General features: G+C 40.7%; 1 long non-coding RNA gene across 1 annotated transcript; it reads right to left on the bottom strand.

The window, feature by feature from the left end:
* Nucleotides 1-907: 907 nt before the first annotated feature.
* LOC112796641 (uncharacterized) lies at nucleotides 908-2,577 on the bottom strand. Its single transcript, XR_003199315.3, has 2 exons — nucleotides 2,294-2,577; nucleotides 908-1,701 (listed from the first exon to the last, which is right to left on the bottom strand). It is a non-coding gene; the product is annotated as an uncharacterized lncRNA (long non-coding RNA).
* Nucleotides 2,578-6,196: the final 3,619 nt, after the last annotated feature.

The following is a 6,196-nucleotide window of genomic DNA, read 5'->3' as shown; positions in this document are numbered from 1 at the left end:
CTATAGCTCAAGTTATTTTTGTTGGAATGTAAGGAGGTCAGGGTTGACAGCATCTACTTTCTTCCTTTGTATTTGCACAAAACTTTGCCAAATTGCCCGAATTTTATCTGAAATCATAAAAACACCAAAAAACTCAAAGTAGTATCCAAAGAGGATTTTTGCACTAAAATATGATAAAATGTAATAAAATCTATCTAAAAACAACTAGAAAATGCTAGAAAAAAGGGGTATAAGATGCTCACGCATCACAACACCAAACTTAAACTGTTGTTTATCTTCAAGCTACCAAAACAATATAGGACCAAATAAGAGAAAATGCTTAACACTTTGAGTTGTCAATGAAGCTCAGGTCTAGTTACAAAATGGGGCTTATGATACTTTATTTCTAAATAGCTTTGGTATCTCACTATCCATTGAAGCTCAGAAATATCAGCATCCCTTGGAACTAGAACTCGAATGATATTATAGATTCTCTTTTTTAGGCTCTAATTGATTCTTGAACACATATTTTCTTTTTCTTACTTTCCCTCTATGCTGGCAAAAGGATGTGGTAGTGACTAAGTATTCCTGGGAAAGTCTGGATGAGGTCGAGCAGGCCTTCATGCATGTATTAGAGGAAAATTGGGGGAGCCCTCCCCATCTCGATACGAAGAAGTTCTTGGGTGATCCTTCTCTTTTTCGAGCTGAATTGGGTAGCTGTCGACTTCTTTTTAGTTTTTCTTTGTTTATTTCAAGGTTCAGAAAACCGGACCGGTCATCAAACCGCTCTAGTCACTGGTTCACTGGTTCACTGGTCTAACCGGTTCAACCGATGGTTCAACCGGAAAAACCGTTTTAGAGTAGAATAGTAAATAAATTATAAATACACATCCTAAAATATAATTATAATCTGATACAAATCTTAAAATATCTTCGAAATTAAAAACACTACATAAAATATCATCAACCAAATACATATGATCTTATCAAAATCCAAACTCAAAAGTTAAATAGTAATAAAAGCATATGTAAATATTAAATCCCAACATCATGGTTTATCAATTATCAAAATCCGCAAGAACTTGTTACAAATCTGCTTCGGTGGGATGATCTTCACCTTCATTCCCACCCTGATCAGCAGAAGAAAGAGATGCAGCATAAAGACCACTACTACCACCGCCACTTTGATATAAATCAGCATCAATTTCACCTAATAAAATAGAAATGTTATCATTATATTATAAACTAACAAGATTCTAATAAATCATTAGAAACAAAAAATAGAGCAGAGGAAAAATACAAATCAGTAAAAGAAACAAAAAATAAAATGAAACCCCAACTATAATCAAATACAAGACCTAAAGCAAGCTAAAACTCATGCTATTAATCAAACCTCAACTATGCTATAAACAAATTCAGGCAATGAATTAAGCATGCATATAGACCGAACCCAAAGGTTCAATTCATGCAAGAAACAAGTTTTTCTAATTTCTAGGAGCTACTGGGAAAATTGCTCAGATGATTTGGATTTATTCAACAATAGCATGGGGAAAAATTACCACTGATGAACTAAAACAAGCTTAGAAATGAGAAATTAAGTAAAAGCAAAGGATCAACAACAACAATAGTAAGAATAAGAAAATTGGTACCCTGCTAGTAACTTTCTTATTCTCCAGAGGTAGAATAGCGAGATAAATGCAACCTTTGATCTTAAATCTGTGACTAAAATTGAAGAAAAAAAGAATCAAATCAAATCAATACCGAAAAATTAGAAATTCAAAATCAAAGTAGCAACTAATTATGTCAAATACTCAAGCTACAAACAAATTCAGTTCAGTTCAGTTCAGTTCACAGCACAGTTGACAAAGAGCAAGTTCACAGGAATTGAAATCAGAATTTGAAATTAGAAAATTGAAAGAGCAAGTCCACCGAACACAAATTGAGCTGCACAGTTCAGTTCACAAAAAAGAGCAGAAAATAGAGCAGAGGACCAAACACCAAGTTGACCAACAAATAGAAATTGTGCAACAAAGAGGAATTAAGCTACAAGACAGAGCAGAAAATGCACAGTTCAGTTCACAAAATAGAGCAGAAAATGGCAACATGCAGTTCTGTTCAGTTCACAGCACAGTTGACAAAGAGCAAGTTCACAGGAATTGAAATCAGAAATTGAACATTGAGGACGAGGAGAAACAGAATATGAGGACAAAGAGAAACAGAATATGAGCAGAGGTCTAACTTGAGTAACTTCAGTTCAGTTTATAGAGGACGAGGCGAAGGACAAAGAGAAATGAGCAGAGGACGAGTCACTCACCTGGGGTCGATGGAGGGCTCCCGGTGTTGACCGTTGAGGACCGCCGATGAGAGGCTACTGCGTGCTGGTGAAGATGAAGACGATCGAAATTGAGGGCACCAGGCGACGAGAAGATGAAGATGAGCAGGAACCAGGCGACGCCGGAGATTGGAGGGTTGCTGGAGCTGAGGATGGCGAGTGGCGACACCACGGGGGCGAGGGATGGCGACAGGGCTTCAGGCAGCGCCGCTAGGGTTCTTCTTCTCCATTGGAGATGATGATTGCTGAATGAATGGGGTCGGGGCTCGGGGGAAGAAAGGGGGGGTGCTCCACGGGCGGGTCGGGTCGGGTTTGGTTTTTTTTATTTTTTTTAAAACGCAAAACGGCGTCGTTTAGTGAAAGATGCATAACCGGCCGGTCACCGGTTCGGTCCAACCGGCCGGTTTTTGACCGGTTCGCCGGTTCTTGAGCGGTTCTTCCCTCTGCGGTTTTCAGATAAGGACCGGACCGCTTGCAGCGCCGGTTCACGGTTAAACCGGTTGAACCGGCCGGTCCGGTCCGATTTTTAGAACATTGGTTTATTTGTCTGTTTTGCCGATCTATATCTTTCTTCCTACTGACTTGGTTTTGCTGTTTTCTTTGTTTCAGAGATGGTGAAGTCATCGGATTCAATGAAACATTTTCGTAAGGCCAAGAAAGCAATTGCTGCTTAGAATATCTCAGCCAAGGCTACTGGGGAAGGATCTTCTCAGGCTTCTCTGAAGAAGCTGGCCTTGGACACTATTAGGTTGAGGAAAGTTATCCCGACTCCCCAGGTTCGGGTGGTTCCTTCTGATCCTCCTTATTCAACCTCTGGTGCTGCTTCCTCTCCTATTGTTGGTGCTCCTCCCAAAAAATAGAAGACTGTGGAGCCTTATGACTTGGATGCCCCTGACTTTGATGCAGTAGGATTTGTGGATAATCACATCACTCCTTACGGTCGACTTTCGATGGACAATGTATCTATCCTTCATCACTTGAATTTTATCACTAATAACAGCATTCAGATGGCCCATATGGGAGCAGCTTTATTTTGTCTTGTTCAGGATTCCCCAGTGCATGCTTTGAGAGCTTTTCTTGAGGATGCCAAGCCAGATTTTAAGAGGGTTAAGGGCGTGAAGGATGAGCTGGATGCTAGGGTGATTAAGCTAGAATTAGACCTGGAGAATGAGAAGTCTCGAGCTACCAATGCTGAGGCGGCTGCAAAATTGGCTGAAGAGATGGCGAAGAAACACAAGGAAAGTTATACCCATACTTACGCTGAGGTGTTGGAGCTGAGAGAGAGGCTTGAATCTGCCCTTGCAAATTATGCCAATCTCCAGGGTCATCTGATTGATTATGTGACGGCTGCTTATGAAAATTTAAAGGCACAGGTCCGAGTTCTAGCTCCCGAACTCGACTGACTCTCTTTAGCCTGGATAATATGGTAGAAGTTGGTAAAATAGTTCCGGCTCTGGATGACGAGGATGACGAGCCTCCTCCCTCTGCACTGTCAGCCAGAGCTTCTGCAGCCACTACTTCCTTAACTTCTCCTACCGAGGTCGACCATCAGCCGGATCCTGATTGTCGCATTCTAAATCAGGAGGATGGGACCGTGGATGCCACCCTTGTGACGATCGTTCCTCTGCCTTCAACCACAGATGCTGTCACCGGGAAAACTTTGGATCCTTTATGATTTTGTTTGGTTTTATCTGTACAGCCTGATTTGTGGGATTAGACTCTATTTTTTTTTGTGATGTTATAACTTTTCTTGACTTTTTAGTTGCTTTTATGCAACTAAATTTTGAAAACAAAAACCTTTTAAAACTCTTGAGGCTTGCCTTTTAGGTGGCCTTTTGAGTCTTTTAAATGTTTTTATTATGATGTGTATATTTCTATGCTGTTTGTGTCATTTGCAACTTTTGTAGATCTTTATAGCGTGTTGGTATTCTGGTGCCCGACTTCTTCTGGATAAGATCTTTGTTCAATTTGCCTCTTGTGCAGGGTGATATGGTTTTTTGAGGCTAACCTCGTTTGACAACTTTTTAGTGTTTTGATAGAACACATTTTAGTCAGTATAAGCAACTTTGATAGCCTTGTTGTGGCTCTTTTTGTGTTAAACCATATGCTTTTGTCGATTTCGAGTTGTAGCTTTTGTTGGTCTGACTTCTCTTGTTGTTTCTTCTTAAGTTATTTTTAGTAATCCATTTTTAATCAGACCTCGTCAGGCCTCTTTCTATGGATTAATTTTTATAACTTTTGTCGCTTTGGTCCGACTTCTTCTTATCGGTCCTTCCGAAGTTATTTTTAGTATTCCATTTTTTCTCAGACCTCGTTAGGCCTCTTTCAATGGATTACTTTTTATAACTTTTGTCGTTTTGATCTGGGCTGACTTCTTCTTGTCGGTTCTTCCGAAGTTATTTTTAGTATTCCATTTTTACTCAGACCTTGTCAAGCCTCTTTCTATGGAATACTCTTTATAACTTTTGTCGTTGGTCGGGCGATGAGTTTGGTTCTCATCTTTGCCGACCTTGTCGTGATCGGGCGATGAGTTTGGTTCTCATCTTGCCAACCTATAGCTTTGTGATGTCGCGATGAATATTTGCGTAAAGAGACTTTGTAGAGGATCTGAAGAGTTCTATTTAAATAGAAAATATGCATATAGAAAAGAAAATATATACATGTGGATGCTTATCCTTCTAAGTCGGGCAATTTTGTAGATATTGGCTTGGTGCCTCGTTTAAAAACCTTTTCAGGAAAAAGAGTGCACCTTGACCTAAGATCTTTTATTACCTTCTAACTATAATACCTTCTTAGGTTGCAGGCGTGCCATGACCTTGGTAGCTCTTGCCCCTCGAGGTCGGACACCTTGTAGTAACCTTTTCCCAATACATTTATAACTCGGTGGGACCCTTTCCAGTTAGCTGCTAGATTTCTTTATCCTGGTCGACTTGTGCCGATGTTATTTCGAATTAGGATGAGATCGTTGTTGATGAAATTTTGCTGAACTACTTTTCGATTGTATCTTGAGGCCATTCGACGTTTTAACGCCTCCTCCCTAATCCGAGCTCTTTCTCGAATTTCTGGAAGTAGGTCGAGCTTTTCCTTTTGAAGTTGGGAGTTGGCCTCTTCATTGTAGAAGATCATTATGGGGGACCCTTCTTCAATTTCTACTGGGATCATTGCCTCCATCCCGTAAGCCAATCTGAAGGGTGATTCCCTCGTTGTGGAGTGTGGAGTTGTCCGATATGCCCATAGGACTTGTGGGAGTTCTTCGACCCAGGCTCCCTTTACGTCCTGTAGCCTCCATTTTAACTCGGCTAGTATTACTTTGTTGGTGACTTCTGCCTGTCCGTTAGCTTGTGGGTGTTCTACGGATGTGAATTGGTGCTTTATTTTCAAGTCAGCTACCAACTTCCTAAAACCTGTGTCTGTGAATTGAGTGCCATTGTCTGTGGTGATGGAGTAAGGAACCCTAAACCTTGTAACAATGTTTCTGTATAAGAATTTTCAACTTCTTTGAGCAGTGGCATTAGCTAGGGGCTCTACCTCAATCCATTTTGTGAAGTAATCTACCCCTATAATGAGGAACTTGACTTGTCCCAATCCTTGGGGAAAGGGTCTGAGGAGGTCGAGTCCCCACTTTGCAAATGGCCAAGGTGATGTTATACTGATGAGCTTCTCTGGTGGGGCGATGTGGAAGTTAGCATGCTTTTGACATGGTGGGCATGTCTTAACAAACTCGATTGCTTCCTTTTGTAGGGTCGGCCAAAAGAATACTACCCGGAGTACTTTTTTGGAAAGAGCTCATGCCCCTAGATGGTTGGTGAAGAACTGAAGATTGATGGTTTAGAAGTTATAGTAAACTCTCGTTGTAAGTATAGTTACTAAACCAAGCAATTAACC

This window comes from Arachis hypogaea, chromosome 4 (genome assembly GCF_003086295.3).
Source record: "Arachis hypogaea cultivar Tifrunner chromosome 4, arahy.Tifrunner.gnm2.J5K5, whole genome shotgun sequence".
NCBI lineage: Eukaryota > Viridiplantae > Streptophyta > Magnoliopsida > Fabales > Fabaceae > Arachis > Arachis hypogaea.
This window is presented reverse-complemented; position numbering and strand designations above follow the sequence as displayed.